The following is a 21,720-nucleotide window of genomic DNA, read 5'->3' as shown; positions in this document are numbered from 1 at the left end:
TGCTAAGGCACTTTTCTAAGGAGCAGTTGCAGAAGAAAGGTCGTCCTAGACCCCTAGACAGCTCATTGAGCCAGAAGTGTGGATGCTGCTGTGTGCCCGGTTGCCATTGACCCTTGTGGGAAAGAGAACCTGGGACAAGATAGAGGGACCAATCATAGAGTCTGCGCTACACAACATTCCAGAATATTGCTGCTGTAAAACCCTTTCTTGCTCTTTTTCATGTTTTTAGAGAATTACGATGATGACAGCATAGGCCCCCCTTCTGTCAATACCAGCCCAACTCCTATGATTCCAGTGAAGGTAATTTGTGTTCAACAACAAATTTAATTGTCCTAATGTTTTTCAAGAATATATTCTTCTCATGTTAAGTGTACTATTGGTTTCAGACAGACCTACCGCTACGTGCTGAGGTCCAAAGTAATGCAATAACGTTATATGTGCGAATACCCATCCTTGTCCTGATAGCAATCGCATTAACAACTGTAATAGTATACACACGTGAGTACAACTTTTTTTTTTTTTTGCAATCCTGATTTGTCAAGCTAAAATAGCACTTATGCAATGTTAAAAGGGGTTATAACATTTTGTTTAACCACTCGCCTACCAGGCCCCACCCTCCTGCCCAGGCCAATTTTCAGCTTTCAGTCACACTTTTAATGACAGTTGCGCAGTCATGCAGCACCAGGGATGTGTGGTGAGGTCAGTGGCTGGTGAAGCACTGGTTAGTATCAAAGCCCGATACAACCCCACATTATTTAGTGAATAAACCCCACATCACCATTTAGTGAATAAACCCCCAAAGCGTAGCCGAGCCCTGTGCGATGATAAATTTCATCTTCATCTTCAGCCAATTGGCTTAAGTTTAAAAACCCACGCGTCAGGATGCAGCTAGTCAGATTCCCCCAGACAAATAAGCTTATGGTGAAAGGAATCTATTGGACAGCAGATTTATTTTTTATTTCTGCATTCTCTAACAGCCTGCACATGCTGACATTTCACTGGTCAAGTACAGGGCTGTTACAGAATGCAGAAATAAAAAATAAAAAATTGCACTGTGCTCTATATAGCTACCAAAAGTCCTGATTTTATTAAAATGTCCTTATGTTGGTTAAGTTAGTAAGCTGTGAGAACTAATAAAAGGGCCATATATAATCTATATTAATAAAAGCCAAGTGTCCCTGCGTCCAGATTCCCTGTGTCCGTGGAAATGTGCTACTGCGCATGTGCCGCACGGACAGCCATTGGGACTGGGGGCGGGCACCATGTCAGGGGCCCCAGAAGTAAGTCTGACCTGTGTAGGATGGGGGAGCTCCTCTGTGTCGGAGGCCGGGTCACCCCCGATAATGGTGCGGTGTGAGGGCCGTTCTGAATTCGTATGTGCTGGGGAGGCAGGAGGCGGAGTTCCGATCAGTTGCCTTAGATTTAAAAATGGCGCCACCCGGCGCCAACATGTCACTGCGCATGCACCGCTGCTCGGTAAAAGCCGTACACGTTCGGCTATTCCCGGGAATAGCTGAACGTATTCGAGCTTTCCTGAGTAATTTTCTAGCAAAAAACGGATTATTTTTACATGTAGGAGAGAAGTGTCAGAATTGACCTGGGTGGCAAGTGGTTAATTACCATAAGTAAGTAATATACAAATAATAATTAGGTATTGTTTTAAAGGTCATTTACTATATTTTAAAAACTGTACTCAAGCAGGTGGCTTAATGGACAAATTACTGCAGAATAAAGTTATAACTTCAAACTAGTAATTTCACAATAAATCGATGGATAAAACAAATTATTATGTTATAACATAACAATATATTATTTTGTTGATTAAAAAAGTACATTTTCAGCAGCAGCAGATTCTCCCTCTTAACTGTGTGGTGAGAAAATCATGGGATTATGGGTAAACCTTATACCCATAAACTTATGTTTTTTTCCTTGTAGTTAGGAGGGCTGGGTTGGAAAAGAAAATTTGTCTTTTAGACCCATGCTCAATTCTATGACACTGCAGTTAGAGTCGAGCCTCTACTGCAGCATTTTCATTGGGCAGCTTGGACCAATGGTGCTATACCATTGGTCCAAGGCTCCAACCAAGCTGTCCATTGAGCTCAGTGCCTCTGACAAGAAATTAGAGGCACTGTGAGCTCATCCTCTCAGTCTACTGCAAACAGATTCTGACAGGCTATGCAAGGAGCTCTGTATCTCCAGAATCATAAGTACTAGGAGCCCCAAGAGACCAGTGGTGGGGTAGGACTTCAGGTAACTACCCCCCCCCCCCAAATTTGGGGTCTCTGTGACCCTAGGTTGCCAAGCTATGACTGGTACAAATGGAAGGTGAGGCTCTGCCTCCCCTGACTTTACGTCCCTGTGCAGCACTGTACCCAAACAACATTTTTATAATTTTTTGAGGCAGATAGAGGTTTCTTTTGGTGGTTTAATCACCACTGGGTTTTTTATGTTTTGCTAAAAAATCAAAACAGACTGAAAATTTTGGAAAAAAAAATGTTTTCTTAGTTACTATTATAAAATGTAGCAAATAAGTATTCTATCTTCTTTACTCATGTGCGCTGATGAGGCTGCACTAATGGGCAATGATAGTTGGCATTGATGAGAAGGCACTGATGAGCATTGATATGTGATCACTGATGGGCACTGATAGTTTGCATTGATGAGGAGGCACTGATGAGCATTGATAGGTGATCACTGATGGGCACTGATTGGCACTGATGGGGCTGCACTGATAATCACTAATGAGCAGTGCCTGATTACCAGTGTAAACAATGTGCTGATAGACTTACCGGTAAACAGCTCTCTTTTCTTCCCACAGACACAGCGTGGGAGGACAGGACTGCTGATACCCTGCAAGTCTGTTTACATGTGATCATCTGTGATTGGACACAGCTGATCTGAGCTTGTAAACGGCCGCTTTGATTGGCCCTTTACCCCGATCTGTGATCAGCTGTGCCTGAAAGGAAAGAATGTGCCAAATGCATGCCACAGGAAATGAGCAGGGGGTGGGGTTCTGTGGGGGTGGGGTTCTGTGAGAATGTCTGTTTATGCCCTTCCAGAACTGTGCTGTAGCCATCTTACGATTATAGCGCAGTTGGCAAGTGGTTAAAGAGGTGCTCCAGTTGGTTTTCATAAAATTAAAAGTCTGCAACTAGCTGCTGACTTTTAATAAGCAGACACTTACCTGAATCAGGATCCAGTACTCAGCTGTGACAGCTTGTGGCTTCACAGCTGGATGCCAACTGAGCATGTGCATGCTGCGCTGCACATTGTGAATGGTCCCGCAGTTTTTTGGAACCTGTGATATGTCCGAGAAGACTGCGGGGAGGGAGGAAGGAGAACATCCGCTCAGATTGCCTGGGAGCAGGTATCAAAGGGAGCAGGTATCTGTTAAAACTAGGGACCTGCTCCCTTCCCATAAAAAAAAATGTTAAAGGGGAGCGGGGGGGGGGGGGCGGGGAGACCTTAAAATGAAACTTCCACTTTTGGGTGGAGTTCCCTTTTAAATACTGTATAACTAAATCCATTTTTATGGGATAGAGTAGAGGAGTAAAACAAAACCAAAGAATATTCCTAGCTCAACTCACCGGCCAATATGCTACCAACCAAATTATCTTTTCTAACAGTTTGCATTAAAAACAGGGGTTTAGTTAGCACACATTTGCAAATTCATGCGTAAGCTGCAGAGCCGCTCCAAGGCACCCCAATATTTCTGCAGTCCAGAAATTGTAAATTAATGAGAGCCTCCATAGTAGAAGCACATTCATTCTAATAGATAGCTAGAGGGCAGGTGAGCCTGGAGGGAGCCCACCCCTCCTTAAAGGCACGGGGGCACACTGGACACCTAGCACATAACACATCGGCAGCAAAGGTGTCCAGTGTGTCAACTCACCAATGTTACATCAGTACCAAACAACTGGCCACTGTCCCTACCTATAACTGGACTTCATAGCAAGGAGCACATGGAAGGGCAACACATGCAAAACAAAACCAAAGAAAATTCCCAGCTCAACTCACTGACCAGTCTGCAACCAACCAAATTATCCTGTCTAACAGTTTGCGCTAAAAACAGGGGTTTAGTTAGCACACATTTGCAAATACATGTGTAAGCTGCAGAGCCACTCCAAGGCACCCCATAATTTCCTCAGTCCTAAAGCTGATCGCTATCATTACTAGTATAAAAAATATCCTATAGTTTGTAGCCGCTATAATGTTTGTGAAAACCAGACACTATACGCCTTTTGGGATTTTATTGTACCATGAATATGTAACAGAATACATTTTGGCCTAAATTTATGAAGACATTTTTTTTTTTTAGTTTTTTATTGGATAGGTTTTATAGCAGTAAAAAATATTGTTTCCTGACAGACTCCATGCAGCATACGTTCGGGTAGGCTCCGCCTCCTCTCCTACCTCATAAGACCCCACTCCCATAAATCTTTGCTCCCTTTCAGCATCAGTGTTCTTTTTTCGTCCTCCTCATACATATGTCTGATGTTCCTACTATCTGGTCCTGTATATCGGTGGCAGACTGAGTTTTGGAGTCTCCGATAAGCCCTGGCTCTTAGCGGGGTATGGAGGGGGCAATGGAAGAGACCCTCAGCTGGAGCTGTGTGGTTTGGCCGAGAGAGCCCTGCTGCTGCGGGTGGCCCTTTATTGCCTGAAGGTACAATCCGGTGTTGCGTCTCCTGGACTCGGTTATGCTATCGGAGGGTGGTAAGCCCTTATATGGGACCATTTCTTTTTCCTCATTTTTATGCTTATCTTTCGTTTATAGTGCCTTTTTTGACTATGCTCGTGTCTAGGGTGTTTTCTGTCAGTTATTGCTCAGGTTTCGCTAGTTCCGTGGCTTAGTACTTACTTATGGTGTTTCTTGGCCGCCGCCACGGTCTTTGCCGCTACTTCCGGGTTGTTCGGCGCTTCTGGGCATGCGCAGTACGCTCCTAGTTTCAGAGTCGTCGCGCATGCGCAGTGGTGCGGTCTGACGTCAAGCGCGGTTGCGCAATACGGCGTGTCACGGCCCGGCGGTCTATTTAAACTTAGGATTAGACCGGAGCTGACGGGAAGGTCGGTATATCGGTAGCCTCCCCGAGCCTCCGGTCCTGTGGTTAAGGTAAGAGTATTCCCCTGGGGGTCTTGCTTTTTGGGTAAATGGGACTGATGGTAGTGTCCTCTTCCTATTTAGGATTCCTATTCCTAACTAGTGCACCATTGAGTTTACTCGAGCAATGGACTCATCGCCGCCCCCTAGTTTTAACAGTTTTAATGCCCTGTTTCTCTTTCATCTTTCTTATGGCTTGTTGTATATGTCTGTCTCAGCTCTCTTAGGCCTGATCAACAGCCCCGCAAACGCAGCGAAGACAGTCATGCAAATACGCAACACCAGCGCTCCTCATCTAAGTCTAAGCGCAGCTCCTCCCACAGCAGGGGACGTGAGCACCAATCCTCCTCGCACCATGGCAGCTCAGAACGCCCGCAGGGGAAAAAATGCTGGGGTTGCCGTACCCTGATACCAGACAGTTCCTCTTTGTGCAAACCCTGTTATACCCAAGCTACGGGTGAAAGGGAAAAAACGGACAAACATATTGAGGAGGTGGTACGCAGAGTTTTAAAGGACTCTCTTGCTGATTTGCATAAGCCAAGCACTTCTGCAGGTCCGTCACCCTCTCCTGACAGAGATTTGTCCGTTCAGGATCCGTTTGAGTCCTCCCAACCCAGCCATACATCCATCCTCCCGTCTGAGTCCGATTCCGATTCGGAAGACTCCGGTACTGGATTTGAATTTTCCCTTGTGTCTCCGTTAGTTAAAGCGGTGAGAGAGGCCCTTGACTGGGAGGATCCTGCTGTCTCTTCTCCTAAGCAGAAGAAGTATTTCAAGCAGTTATGCAAAGAGCGTTTAAATTTCCCATTTCTAGAGGAACTGGGAGACATAATGTCGGAAGAATGGAGCAAAGTGGAAAGGAAAAATTCCATGACCACTAAAGTAGCGAAGCTCTATCCTTTTAAACAGGAAAAGGTGAAATATTTGGAGTCATCTCCTAGTGTGGATGCAGCAGTGATGCGTCTGGCGAAACACGTCACTCTCCCAATGGAGGATACAGCATCATTTAGAGATCCTTTGGATCGGAGGATTGACGCTGATCTTAAGCGAGCATACCTATCGGCCGGCATGGCCTGTAAGCCAGCAATGGCTTTGGCTACAATTTCCAAGGCCATGGAGGTTTGGGTTAATGCCCTCGAAGATACTCTTGGAGGAGTTTCGGAGGAAGTGCTCCAAAGTTCTCCTATACAGGAGCTGAAGATGGCCGCGGGAGGAGATGGGAGGCTTCCTTGGATACTATTCGCCTTTTGGCCCGGGTTATGCTGGCCTCTGTTACGGCCAAACGTGCCCTTTGGCTTAGGCCCTGGGTTGCCGATGCTGCCTCTAAACAGGCTTGGTGTAGGATTCCCTTTGAGGGCTCTTCCCTCTTTGGGAATAAACTAGATGCAGCCATAACCCGGGCCACGGGTGGAAAATCTGGGTTCCTTCCCCAGGACAAACGCCCAAGCAATCAGAAGCGCTATTTCCCAAGGAGGCAAAACGCTAATCGTTCTAGGGAAGCGCGCAGCTACAAACCAGGAAAATCCTATGGGAGAAGCTGGAAGTCAAGGCAGTCCTCCTTTCAGAAAGGCCCCAAGGGCTCTTCGTCCGGTGACCGGGAGGCCACCAAATCCTTTTGAGGTTTGTCCCGTCCAGTCTGTTCCGGTAGGGGCCAGGTTGCTCCAATTTCGGGACGTCTGGGCGGCCTCAATCCAGGATCCCTGGGTTCTGAATGTTGTGTCGCAAGGGCACTCTTGGACGTTCAACAACGTTCCCAAACCCAGGTTCATCGCAACTTCCCTTCCTCCTGCAGCAGAAAAGAAGAAGGTTCTTCTCAGTTATGTAGATACCCTACTAGATCAACGAGCTGTCGTACTAGTTCCCGAAGAGGAAAGGGGTCAAGGAGTATATTCGCCTCTTTTTCTTGTCCAGAAAAAGAACGGCACTTGGCGCCCGGTAATAGATCTAACTTATCTCAACAGATCTATACGTCGAGAGAGATTCAAGATGGAGTCCCTAATTACAATACAGCACTCGGTTCTCCCAGGAGATTGGTTGGCATCAATAGACCTAAAAGATGCGTACTTCCACGTTCCTGTGGCAAAAGAGTATCATCAGTTCCTCCGATTTGCTGTCAATCATGTCCACATGCAATTTACATGTCTTCCCTTTGGGCTCTCGACTTCGCCTCGCACCTTCTCCAAGACGCTATTGGCAATCGTGGCTCTCATCAGAACCAGAGGTATCAAATTACATCATTACCTGGACGATCTCCTTCTTCTGTCCCAGGACAGGTCCCAGCTACTGCTACATCTGGAGCAGGTGATTCGTACTCTTCAGGAGTTCGGGTGGATTCTCAATCTGGAGAAGAGCCATCTGGTGCCCACGCAGTCCCTGGTTTTTCTCGGAGCACTGTTCAATACGGTGAATTGCACCATATCTCTACCAGAAGAGAAAATTCCAGTGGTCCAGAGCAGGGTGGCTCTCGCCCTCGCTGCCTCCCAGCTCACTGCTCGTCAGTGTCTAAAGGTGGTAGGGACTCTAGTGGCTACCTCACCCATGGTGAAGTGGGCTCTGTGGAGGCTGAGACCCTTTCAGAAGGGGTTTCTCCACCAGTGGACGACAGAGAACCTGTCACAGATTATTTATCTAACACCATTCATGAAGGGGTGTCTTCCTTGGTGGCTACGCCGTGCAAATCTAACCAACTGCCACTCAATTGCTCCAATTTCGTGGGTGACGATAACCTCCGACGCCAGCAGTACAGGCTGGGGAGCTCACTGCCAGTCAGAAGTGGCACAGGGCAGGTGGAATTTTGCCAGTCACGGAGTGGTGTCCAACATCCTAGAGCTACGAGCCGCCTTCAAAGCCCTCCAGGCTTTTCACCATCTGACTCAAGGGGCCTCAGTGTTACTCAGGATGGACAACACCACGGCAGTGGCATACGTCAAGAGGCAAGGTGGAACCCGCAGCATGTTTCTACTCCAGGAGACAGATCCAATTATGTCTTGGGCCCAGCAACACCTGGCCAACCTTTCAGCGGTCTTTGTCCCGGGGGTATTGAATACGCAAGCAGACTTCCTGTCCAGATTCCAGTTGGACAACAACGAATGGTCCCTCCATCAGGAGGTGTTCAATTGGGTTCTGTCTCTAGGAGTCTCACCGGAGGTGGATCTTTTTGCGAGTCCACACAACAAAAAACTTCAGAAGTATTACACGAGGTTCAGGGATCCTCGAGCCTTCGGGGTGGATGCCCTCACGGACAGATGGAACTTCCAAGTTGCCTATGCCTTTCCACCGGTGCCAATAGTACTCCAATTCCTTCGGAGACTGAAGATGGAGGAAGTAGAGGTCATAGCGATAGTTCCCTTCTGGCCCAACAGGCCTTGGTTTCCTCTGCTGTCCCTTCTCAGCTTCAGGGATCCGATCCCTCTGCCTCTCAGGCCAGACCTTCTATCGCAGGGGCCTACTCTACATCCGTGCCCTGCGCGTCTTCACCTCAAGGTCTGGTTCTTGAGAGGGAGAGGCTGGAGGCCCTCGGATGTCCAGAAGAGGTGATTCCCACTCTTATGAGCTCGAGGAGGGCTAGCACCAACAGAGTGTATGAAAGAATCTGGGCAAGGTTTCTGAGTCATCAAGCCCAGGGTCTGGGTCCAGCAGGGGCACCTACCATTCAGCAAGTATTGAGTTTCCTACAATCTGGTTTAGATCTGTCCCTCTCGGTTTCTTCTCTCCGGGTGCAAGTTTCTGCCATCTCAGCTTTCACCGGAATTCAGTGGGCAAGACATCAACTGATCCAACAGTTTTTTAAGGGCGCAGTCAGGCTCAGGCCTCAGAGAAAACCTAGATTCCCGAAATGGGATCTTCCGTTGGTCCTGGACTTCTTTGCTTCGAAAGAGGTGGCTTCCATGTCCATCAGGGAGCTTACGTTGAAGACGGTATTTCTGGTGGCTATCACCTCTGCAAAGAGGGTCTCAGAGATACACAATTTGGGCTGCAAAGAGCCTTTTCTGACCTTTTTTCAGGACAGGGTGGTCCTAATCCCTATGTTGGGGTCAAACCCTAAAGTTACATCTGTCTTCCACGAAAATTCTGAGATAGTTCTGCCCACCTTCAGAACAAATGAAGAATCCTTAGTCCATCCTTTAGATGTGGGAGATACTCTGAGTCAATACTTAGAGGCCACATCCTCCTTCCGGCAATCGGATTTCCTGTTTGTTCTTCTCCATGGGAATAAGAAAGGTACACGTGCATCTTCAAGAGCGGTGGCTGCATGGACTGTCCAGGCTATACAATGGGCATATAGAGCAAAAGGCTTGGCTCCTCCAGAGGCGATTACAGCTCATTCTACCAGAAGCATTGCTACATCCTGGGCAGTTTCTAAACACGTCGCGCCTGATGTGATCTGCAAAGCAGCCGCTTGGTCATCTGTGAATACCTTCCTTACACATTACTGTGTTGAACCTGCTGACTTATCTTCAGTTAACTTTGGCGTTCAAGTTTTGTCAGTTGACAGTGCCAATTAAAGTTTTCTTTGTTCAGCATCTTCCCACCCGGGAGTGTATAGCGAGTTATTTCCCGAACGTATGCTGCCATGAAGTCTGTCAGGAAAACGGGAAATTGATATCCAATACTTACCGTAATTTTCCTTTCCTGATGGACTCCATGGCAGCAGGAGTCCCCTCCCAATTCCTGAGTAGGCTAGTTACAGAACACTGATGCTGAAAGGGAGCAAAGATTTATGGGAGTGGGGTCCTATGAGGTAGGAGAGGAGGCGGAGCCTACCCGAACGTATGCTGCCATGGAGTCCATCAGGAAAGGAAAATTACGGTAAGTATTTGACATCAATTTTCCGTTTTTTTTTTTTTTTTTTTTCAAAAGATAGCTCTATTTATGGGAAAAAATGACATACATTTTATTTGGGTGCAGCATTGCATGACTGCGCAATTGACAGTTAAAGTAACGCAGTGCCGTATTGCAACAAATGGCCTGGTCATGCTGGGGGCTAAATCAAGTGGTTAAATATATGTATAAAAAAAGAAAAAGGTTAACTGTATTCTCCAATGTTTTACAGATAAGGCAAAAGATAAGACTCCATCTGTCAGGTAAGCTGCAAGATACAGGAATATAACATAATTAACATAAAGTATCCAAACCTTGTGTCCAAGCAAAGCTTTTCTTTTTTTAACCTTTTGCCTACCGGGCACTTTCACCCCCTTCCTGCCCAGGCCAATTTTCAGCTTTCAGCGCTCTCACGCTTTGAATGACAATTGCGCGGTCATGCTACACTATACCCATATGAAATTTTTATCATTTTATTCACACAAATAGAGCTTTCTTTTGGTGGTAATTAATCATCTCTGGGTTTTTTATTTCTTACAAAAAATAAGAAAAAATACAGAAAATTTTGAAAAAAAAAAAAGTTTTTCTTATTTTCTGTGAGTAAATTTTGAAAATAAATACATTTTTCTCCTTCACTGATGTGCGCTGATGAGGCGGCACTGATGGGCACTGATAGGCTGCACTGATGGGCACTGATGAGGTGGCACTTATGGGCACTGATGAGGTGGCACTTATGGGCACTGATGAGGTGGCACTGATGAGGAGGTACTGATAGGCGGCACTGATGAGCACTGATAGGCGGCACTGATGAGCACTGAGAGGCGGCACTGATGGGCACTGAGAGGCGGCACTGATGGGCACTGAGAGGCGGCACTGACGGGCGGCACTGATGGGCACTGAGAGGCAGCACTGCTGGACACTGACGGGTGGCACTGATGAGCACTGATGGGCGGCACTGATGAGCACTGATGGGCAGCACCATCAGTGCCCACACTCAGTGCCCATAGTGCTGCTAGTCAGTGCCCATCAGTGCCTAGATGAGCAGGCACTGATGGGCACTGACTGGCAGCACTATGGGCACTGATTGTGGGCACTGATGGCGGGCACTGTGGGTACTTATGGTGGGCACTTGCGTTATTTTATTTACCGCTTTTTTAATCAGGGCACTGGTGATCGGTGCCCTGATTACATTCCTCTGTGTCCCCTAAGCGATGATCGGCTCTGCTCCTTCCTCACACGCAGTCTCTGTGTGAGGAAGGAGAGCTGGCGATGAGAGATGATCTCATATGTTTACATATGAGATCATCTCTCATTGCACGGTCCGATCACATGGTAAATGGCCGCTGTGATTGACCATTTACCACGATCTGTGATTGGCTGTGTCCAAGGGACACGGTCGACACAGATTTTCCCTGATGCGCGCTCGCAGGAGCGCGCGGGGAGTCTGTTACTGGGAGGCCGTATAAAGACGGCCTCCCGGAAATTAGAGCCCGTGCTGTAGCCATACTTCGGCTATAGCGCGGGCCGGAAGTGGTTAAGTCAACATAAGTTATCATTATCCTACAAGTTTCTTTCAATTAGTTTTTGTTAAGATAGAAAAATAGTCATAGTTATGAAATCATATCAAAAAGAGTAGAAATATCCAACAATTTACATAGCAGTAGTAAGTCACGGCTATCTTTAAAGTATAATTAAAGGCGAGAGGGGAGAGGGATTAGAACACTTGTCAGTTTTTATTGTTGTCCGAGCCCTGGTTAAGGAGTTTCACCCTCTCTATTTGTCTTGTTTACCATGACTAAGGGATTAAAGATGATTTGTCTCCATACTGCTCTGACCATCACTCTCCTCCTCCATTATAAATAACCACGTGACCACAGGTTGGAGTTAAATGGCCATAGCAGCCTTTTATTAACAAACTGTATACATAACAGGTTAATAACACGTTAAACCCAGTTTTTTACTGGAGCCTCAAGGTCTCGGTAGGCATCAACGTCCAACTTAATTAGGCCTCCAGCCGCCACAGCACCGGCTCGGGACAACCAGTCGCAGGTACCAACATACCACCTACTGGGAACTGTACCTCAGACGGGTCCCTACCAAGTAAATGTTTGCACCATACTAACCTACCAGCACTGCAAGGCTAAACCACCAGTATGGCCAAGGAACTCTCAGGTACACCAGGTACCGAGAATTGTACCCAGAAACCAAGAAAAAACAGCAATCGGGAGTTAGTACAACCAGTAACAAGGACTGCATAAACACAGAATTCAAATGCCAACAATGCCAAACCCAAAGACGAAGCTGACTGGACCACCATAGAAAAACGACAGACACACCGTTGTTCGCTATAAACCTCAAATTGTCACAGAGAAAACAAACCTGTTACAATAGAACGGAACCCCCCCCCCCCCCCCCCAGGACCAAAGAACCATATTACAGAGAACCATAGTAAACAAACAAAGCACAAATTTTCAGTAAACCCAGCCTCTCCACCATGGCGGCGGCCAATGACCTGCCTTACACCGACACCGAATGCGTACCACAACCTGTAGAGCCAGAGGCGACACAAAGCTTATAACAAAACAACTCATGGCATCCACCAGCCACAACAACCTACTATCACACAGGGTTAGAGAAAGGAGTCCCCCAGACCCAAACGTAATCCCCACCATCCCAGTTAAGATAATACCATGACCTTGCGCCCAAGCGCCCTCAATAGCAAGTTCAAAACAATGATTGAAAAACCTGTCCCTTAGCACGATAGGGCAGGCATAAGAGAATAACCAAAATTGACTGCAGCTGCCGTCAAGGCAATCGCTAACACCACCTCAGAATTCAAACCCACCAGTGTTTCATCCATAAGCACTCCCCACATTGCCAAAGCATCAGACAGAATCCCTAAGAAGCTAAGCACTGAGGAAGATCCCCTGTCCCTTTAGGAACCAGCGGAACAACGAGCCGAACAGTAGCCAACAGCACCATGCAACCGGTAGAACCAGCAGGGCCTGTACATAAGAAATCAGCCAAGTAGTGTCAACAACAGACACCCACCTATGCAGGAAACAAAAACATTTTGAACCCCGAACAAGAAAGGGAACTCCCCATAGGCAGTCAGTGATCAAGAAAATTAAAAACAAAACAATTAAACAAAACAGAACCATGCCATGTCCCTCAAATATAAAGGGAGACTGCCAGGATGCCCAGGCAATAACCAAAAAGCAGCGACACTACCAGTGTTTCCTTCCATGGCTCCCTGATCATAATGCAGGACCCAACGCACCGCCATAGCGAAGGACGTATAGGCCACCTTACACATTCCATTAAGGCGTCCCTCGACCAGCCCACCACTGTGATAAGACAGGTGTGGGGGGAGGAGGCAGTGACCCCCCAAAGGAGAAACCACACAATATCCAACAGTGTGGAGGAAACGAAACACGGACCACCCCGTGCCCAAAGCAGCCTCCCTAGCCAAATTCCAACCACGCAGACCCAAACCCCCCATCATCCCTTAGTTCTACCAACCAACGAAAAAAGAGATGTGGAATAAAATGCAGCGATTATACTAAAGAGACAATGGTAACAATCACGGATCCCAAAATGAGAGTCTGCCACCACTGAGTGTTTATGCACCATTGATTTAATACAAACTAGTAATTGATGCTAGCCACTGTTATTCAATTAGGAGGCACGGTTTTCTCGTATTAAAATGAAAAGAGAGGAAACCCCACAGCCAGAGCACTCCAGCTTAAATTGGCTCATCAAGCCCAACAGACCTATGCCCTCACTACACAGCCAACAATAACCAGATGGTTCCAAAGTATTAGATCCCAGCCTCTGAAGCCCCCCAAATGCCTCCATCTACTCTCCAGAAGGACGGCACCATCTTTGTTCAGGCATCATCCAGGGTCACCATCTACTTCAGGGACCGAGATGTCGGCTCGGAGAGGACACACTGATGGAAATCCTGGTGCCTGCGCAGTTCTTGGCGGTGTTCACAAATGTCTGACACAGACCAGCCCCTGCTGCCGCCTCTCACCTCCTTACATCTACATTGTAGAGATCATGGGGGAGGGGGGAACATTTCTTCAAAAGATTTTTACACTCCGATGAGAATTCCAGCAACTCCAGCCAAAAGGGGGGTACCCCCGACTGTAACCACTGTCTCTTAGGAACCTAAGCCGCAGGGGGCTGCCAGCCCCCAGAGGAGGACCCCCACCGTAACAGACTGCTCTAAGACCAGCCAACAACTTGAGCCTGCCAGTGCCCCAAGCAGCCACCCCAGAATAAGCACTGATAATGCCACCCTCATCACTCATGATAGGAAGGGAATATACGGAAGGGAAAGGAGAACCTGACAAACTACAAAGAGACCTACACTCTCAAAGGACATGAAGTAAAGTATCAACATGGACACACTGTCTTCAACATAGAGGTGATGCTTCAGGATATAACTTAGACAGTTTATATGATGTTATATATCCTCTATATCCCAATGATTAACACAATGTGTGACACTATTATTATTAGACAGAGCACATTGCCACTGTCCATCAGAAAATGTCCTGCCAAGGTATTTTTACTATTTTAACAGATTAGATGTTTTAGAGAAATTACCCTTATGCTGCAAGTAGTTGTAAAACCAGGAGATTCCCCCTTTACTGGGTATGAATGTAGTTAGAGAACACCATATAGTAGAATCCACGTTAATACACTTAGAGGAGTGTTTAGTATGAAAGTTACGAATTTCTAGAAAGGAATATACAGTATAGTTTTTCCCACTCAGTCGATTGTTCAGTCCCTAACAGTACGAAGGCCCATAGTAATCTAATCGGTTACTCCCATGCATCCAATGAAGCTGCTATGGCAGGAAGCAAAGTAAAAACTCTGGGTGTAGAAAACGTTTTGGTAAGGAGTAATGGCTGCAGGTCTCAGGTTGGGATCATTGCCTGTCCTATAGAAACCTAAAGTTTGGCTTTAAGTAGGAACCAGGCCTTTAATTGATTTAGCAAAGCTGCGTAAAAATATTTAATGTGTACTGGAGGGCCCACAGTATCTTTAAATTTACAGTGCCTTGCGAAAGTATTCGGCCCCCTTGAACTTTGTGACCTTTTGCCACATTTCAGGCTTCAAACATAAAGATATAAAACTGTAATTTTTTGTAAAGAATCAACAACAAGTGGGACACAATCAGGAAGTGGAACGAAATTTATTAGATATTTCAAACTTTGTTAACAAATAAAAAACTGAAAAATTGGGCGTGCAAAATTATTCAGCCCCCTTAAGTTAATACTTTGTAGCGCCACCTTTTGCTGTGATTACAGCTGTAAGTCGCTTGGGGTATGTCTCTATCAGTTTTGCACATCGAGAGATTGAAATTTTTGCCCATTCCTCCTTGCAAAACAGCTCGAGCTCAGTGAGGTTGGATGGGTTGGATGGAGAGCGTTTGTGAACAGCAGTTTTCAGTTCTTTCCACAGATTCTCGATTGGATTCAGGTATGGACTTTGACTTGGCCATTCTAACACCTGGATATGTTTATTTGTGAACCATTCCATTGTAGATTTTGCTTTATGTTTTGGATCATTGTCTTGTTGGAAGACAAATCTCCGTCCCAGTCTTTTGCAGACTCCATCAGGTTTCCTTCCAGAATGGTCCTGTATTTGGCTCCATCCATCTTCCCATCAATTTTAACCATCTTCCCTGTCCCTGCTGAAGAAAAGCAGACCCAAACCATGATGCTGCCACCACCATGTTTGACAGTGGGGATGGTGTGTTCAGGGTGATGAGCTGTGTTGCTTTTACGCCAAACATAACGTTTTGCATTGTTGCCAAAAGTTCGATTTTGGTTTCATCTGACCAGAGCACCTTCTTCCACATGTTTGGTGTGTCTCCCAGGTGGCTTGTGGCAAACTTTAAACAACACTTTTTATGGATATCTTTAAGAAATGGCTTTCTTCTTGCCACTCTTCCATAAAGGCCAGATTTGTGCAGTATACGCCTGATTGTTGTCCTATGGACAGAGTCTCCCACCTCAGCTGTAGATCTCTGCAGTTCATCCAGAGTGATCATGGGCCTCTTGGCTGCATCTCTGATCAGTCTTCTCCTTGTATGAGCTGAAAGTTTAGAGGGACGGCCAGGTCTTCGTAGATTTGCAGTGGTCTGATACTCCTTCCATTTCAATATTATCGCTTGCACAGTGCTCCTTGGGATGTTTAAAGCTTGGGAAATCTTTTTGTATCCAAATCCGGCTTTAAACTTCTCCACAACAGTATCTCGGACCTACCTGGTGTGTTCCTTGTTCTTCATGATGCTCTCTGCGCTTTAAACGAACCTCTGAGACTATCACAGTGCAGGTGCATTTATACGGAGACTTGATTACACACAGGTGGATTCTATTTATCATCATTAGTCATTTAGGTCAACATTGGATCATTCAGAGATCCTCACTGAACTTCTGGAGAGAGTTTGCTGCACTGAAAGTAAAGGGGCTGAATAATTTTGCATGCCCATTTTTTCAGTTTTTTATTTGTTAACAAAGTTTGAAATATCCAATAAATTTCGTTCCACTTCATGATTGTGTCCCACTTTTTGTTGATTCTTCATAAAAAAATTACAGTTTTATATCTTTATGTTTGAAGCCTGAAATGTGGCAAAAAGTCGCAAAGTTCAAGGGGGCTGAATACTTTCGCAAGGCACTGTATGCCTGGTTAGAATAGTGTAAGGATTTTTTTGTATCTCTCCAATTAAAACGTCCAAGGGCTACATGCGTGGTATAGAAAAAACATTTAGGTACGCATATAGGAACTGTTCTAAAACTGTATAGCAGTATGGGCAGAATTACTATTTTAAATGCAGAAATCCTGCCTAGCCAATAGAGTTCAAATTTTGCACTATGAGTAAAATCTTGTCTGATGCTGTTAAGGGGGACTTTATATTTGGTCTTGTATGTCAAAGAGGTAAGGGAAGTGAAAGTGATACCCAGGTAAGCCAATCTATGTTGTTCCCATTGATAATTAAAGCAGGTTTTCATATCTATCAAATGTTTTTTGGAATCCTTACTGGAAGAGCTGAGGACTTTGTAACGTTCAGCTTATAGTATGATATTTTACTAAAGCTATCTAATCCCCTCTGTTAAGGACGAAACAGGCTCAGTGAGTGTCAGGATCACATAATCTGTGAACAGATCTATTTTATGGGAGTAACCAGCAACTCCTATTCCCTTTATAGAGGGTTGGTTTTGTATCTTGGCTGCCAGGGGTTCCATGAGCAGAGAGAAAATCAAAGGGGATAAAAGGCACCCCTGGCGATTACCATTTATAATGGGGAAGTAGTCTGATAAAACATTTGAAGTGTAAGCTTTTGTGGAAGGGGTTTGTATGATGTTGAAATGGTATTCTGTAAATAAAAAAAAAAAAAACCTGTAACCCAAATTAAACTAATGTGGAATGCAAGTATCCCCAATTAACTTTGTCAAATGCTTTTTCCACATCTAGGGCTAGGAAGACAGAGGGGATCTTGCGAGTCTCTACTATTCTCAATAAGTTGAACATTAGTCTATTTCCATGGGATACCTGTCTACCCTTTACATAGCCAACTTGGTCAGCTTGGAAAAAAGTAAACAAATCACTTTCAGTAATTTGTTTGCAATTACTTTAGGATATAGCTTGAGATCTGTGTTCAGCAAAGAAATTGGTCTATACCTTTGGGGGCGGTTAGGGGCTTTCCCCAGTTTGGCAGTGTAACTATCACTGCCTGAAACAATTTAGGGGGGAAGGAAGCAGATGTCGTAGCTGCGTTAAATACTTTGCATAAATAAGGAAATAAATATAAGGAAGGACATAAATAAGGAAGCAGTATATCTAAGAACTCCTGATAATATTGTGCTGAAAAACCATCTGCACCAGGAGACTTACCTTTAGGCATTGATTTAATTGCAGGACTAATTTCTTCAGCTGATATAGGAAGGTTCAGTACATGAATCATCTGGGGGTCAACACTAGGCAATGTAAACAGAGATGCAGAGATAAATGCAGCAGTTGGTTGACATGTATCAGCTGACATGTATCTAAAAATATTTCAAATTGTAAAGTTTTTTTTAAATGCCTCCAGTATCTCTTTAGGGTGGTGAACTACAGAGTTAGGCTGGGTTCACACTGTGTGTGAAGGTGGCTCACAGCAGGGGTTCGGTGTGTCCCGATTCTCCATTTCAGGGATGAATCAGGTCCGAATTTTTTCCTGAATTCAGATGTAAAACAGAGCCAAAGACGAACAGGACCCCCGCATCCAGATCACATCCGTGTGAACCCAGCCTTAGCGAGTGGGACCACCATGACAATTATGATTTAGGCTGTTTAGCATTAAGATTAAAAAAAAAAAAAAAAAAAAAAAAGGTTTAGCTTTTTTTTTATTGCCCCCCCCCCCCCCCAAGACCATACCGGACAGCTTGTGTTCCTTCTAAAATCCCTATGAGAGCCTTATCCAAGCATGCAGCCCTGGCAGGTCAGGAAAGGGGGGGGGGCGCTTGCTCCTGGGCCACACCAGGCCAACATGGGGGGGTGGGTGCTTTGGGGCAGGGGGGGCTCGTTCACCCAAAAAGTGTAAGAAAATAGATAAATAAAGTACACAGGTTTTTGACAAAGTCCTTTATTAAAAATTAAGAATGTCCTCCGTCATAGCTCTGTATCTTCTTTCTACGGTTGTTCTCTCCCCTCCAGTTCTTCTCTCTCCTCCAGTTCTCATCCCTCTACTGATGTCTTCTTCCTCCGGTCCTTCTCCCTTACCTTGCTGATGTCTCCTTCCTCTGGTTCTTCTGCCAGTTCTTCTTCCTCTGCTGATGAATTCTCCCGATGCTAGCTCCTGCAGTTGTATCAGCTCCGTTCTCTGCCGATTCTTATATAGCCATCGGGTGTGGCCATTCGATGACGTCTTCCAGAGACTCTGCCCCCTTGTAATGTCACCACCCCATCATGCCCTGGGTGGTGACATCACAAGGGGGGGGGTCTCTGGATGACATCACGGGATGGCCACATGCCATGGCTATATAAGAACCAGCAGAGAATGGAGCTGGCACAACTACGGGAGCTAGCTAACGGAGGGAGAAGAACCGGAAGAAGACATAGAGGAAGAACACATCAGCAGTGGAGGGAGAAGAACCAGCAGAAGAACCAGAGGAAGAAGACATCAGTAGCGGAGGGGGAAGAACTGGAGGAAGAAGACATCAGCGGAGGGAGAAGAACCAGAGGGGGGAGGAGAATCGGAAAAAGAAAACACGGAGCTACGACGGGGGACATTCTTCATTTTTAATAAAGGACTAAACACCTGTGTACTGTATCTATTTTTGATACTTTTTTGGGTGAATGAGTAGGGATACTATGTACCCAGTACTCATTCACATTGGGGGGGGGTGGGTTCTGGGGGCCCCCTTGTTAAGGGTTGTCAGGAAGAGGCCCTTATGCCCAAAAAAATGGTGGGGGGGGGGGCGCTCGCTCTTCCCCTCCTCTTTCCTGACCTGCCGGGCTTCATGCTCGGATAAGGGTCTGGTATTGATTTGGATGGGAGGGGCCACTCCATTTTATTTTTTAACTTTGGCGCGGGTTTCCCCATCAAGATCCTCAGAGGACAAGTCACATGTCACAAGTTGGATCAGTTATTATGATTATCTCACTTCAATGATATTGAATAGGCTCAAAAAGGACCAAAGTCAGGCATAGTGCGGGAACCTTTTTTCAAGTCGGACCGACTTGTGTCGTACCAGTTAATACACTCTCATAGGGAACCATTGATTCAAACACATCATGCGAAATGTGCTCCCAAAGTCAGAACATATGTCGCACCAGTCTGAGCCTGTCAGCTTTAGAAATCCTTTGTAGTAAGGACAAGTCAAACAATCTATGCAGGAGTAATATTTATGAGAGACTGAGTAGTACGTAATAAAATCTCTTTTAGATGCATGGATACATCTGCATGGGTCACGCAGGTTCACTTCCCTTGGGTAATTATAAAGAGTACCCCTGGTGGGAGGAGTAGTACCAGACCTGTCGAGGTGTTTATCAATAATTATGTTAAAATCTCCACAGAGCAAAAGGAAACCTTGTGAGACAACAGAGATCTTTTTCATAAGAGATTTCAGAAAAGATAGGCCCACGTTAAGGGCATAAAGATTCAAAAGGGTGTAGGTGGTATTGTTAAGATCACATATCAAGATCTTCCGTGGGGATCCGTGATTTGATCATGCAGCTTAAAGGACGCAAACTTTTACTGGCAACTAGAACACCCAACATCTGCATTTGCTGTAAAAATATGCAGGAACATATTGAAGAATATGGGAACAATTTTGGAGCTTTACTGGCATTAAAGTGAGTTTCTTGAATATAAAGGACATCTCCATGTAGTTTTATCACACCCCTCCACAATGCTTGTCATTTAAATGGGCTATTAAGGCCATGGGCATTAAAATATATTATTTTCAGGACCATAGTGATATAGAAAAATAATACAGGTAAAGTAGCTCTCCAGTGGTAATGTCAGGTAAGACAAGCTTGAGGCAAAGTGGTGTGGAAACATACAGTTCTGAAGTAGACTTTGTTCCAGATAAAAGGGTCCCTTCGATCTTGATGGGGCAGATCTGGGTCTTGGTGCAGGAAACAAGCAAAGAACAGAGAACAAAAAAAAAAAATAGTCAATAACATATAAACGAAAAAGTGACACATAGCACTGGGTGGCAAAAGCCACATCAGAAAGCAAGGGAGTCATACCCTTGGAGTAACAGGTACAGTTCCTTGGCAAAAAAAAAAAACACACTTCACTAAAGCTATAAGCACAAAAAATCAACCCAGTACTTGTTCCCATATTGATGACACTCTGGTAGGAGATTGTTTAGAAAAAGAGGCATCATTCATCATCTGCAGGGAGCAGACTACAATTTTCGGCAAGTTGGAGGTCTTCCTCCACTGTGCGCACCGTAACAGTATTTTTTTTTTTTTTGGTGATCAAAAGCTTTGTGGGGAAACCCCATCTGTATATTATTCTGTAGTTATGTAGAAGCTTAGTGAGAGAATTCAGCTGTTTGCACGCTAGAATGGTGTCCTGTGATAAATCCACATAGAGAGAAATGCCACTGTAGGGGTCTGGTAGTAGAGAGTTTTTCCTTGCAAAAATCATCAAATCATCCTTTACATGGAAAAAATTGATTTTCGCTATAACTTCTCTAGGAATATTATCAGGGTTTCTCTATGCTATGTGATAGAGGTGGGCTTCTTCATGTAATATCTCCATGATCAGATCACATGATCAGGAGCACATACCAGTTTCCAAATTTAAACAGTGACCTGGAGCTGTTGGTGACAGCATGATCACTGTGCCAAACAAATGCAATCCTAGTGCAAAACAGCAGTGTTGATTGTACACAAATATGTGGCAGCCAGGTGTTAAAGCACACCACCATGCTGCCTCTTATGTGTGTACGGTCGGCTTAAGGGGGGGGATATGGAAACCTGTGAAAAAAAAAACAACACAAATTTATTCTAAGTGTGCATGTAACACGTAGTGTCCCTCTCCCTTTCCAGTGCTGGACCAATGACAGAACTGGCTGTTTCAAGGACCACGGCAGAGGAGACCAAGTATACTGAAGATTGATGGACATTCCCCAGGATCCTTTGCTGAAATAAACTTCTGCTCACTCAGATAGTATTAAATATGTTCTCCAGGCTTCCACGAGATAGTGATGTTCAGTGCACTAATACCCTACTACCTAGTTTTAGTTATCACCTCTTTTGGGAAGAGAGTAAAGATGGATTAGCAC

General features: G+C 45.3%; 1 long non-coding RNA gene across 1 annotated transcript; it reads left to right on the top strand.

Annotated features, from left to right (window-relative positions):
- The first annotated feature begins 385 nt into the window (after positions 1-385).
- Positions 386-21,618, top strand: LOC309553265. Its single transcript, XR_014225151.1, has 3 exons — positions 386-498; positions 10,155-10,185; positions 21,485-21,618. It is a non-coding gene; the product is annotated as an uncharacterized lncRNA (long non-coding RNA).
- Positions 21,619-21,720: the final 102 nt, after the last annotated feature.

This window comes from Pelophylax lessonae (genome assembly GCF_965119305.1).
Source record: "Pelophylax lessonae genome assembly, chromosome: 4".
Taxonomy (NCBI): domain Eukaryota; kingdom Metazoa; phylum Chordata; class Amphibia; order Anura; family Ranidae; genus Pelophylax; species Pelophylax lessonae.
The sequence above is the reverse complement of the archived record's forward strand: the minus strand, read 5'-3'. Positions and strand labels throughout refer to the sequence as shown.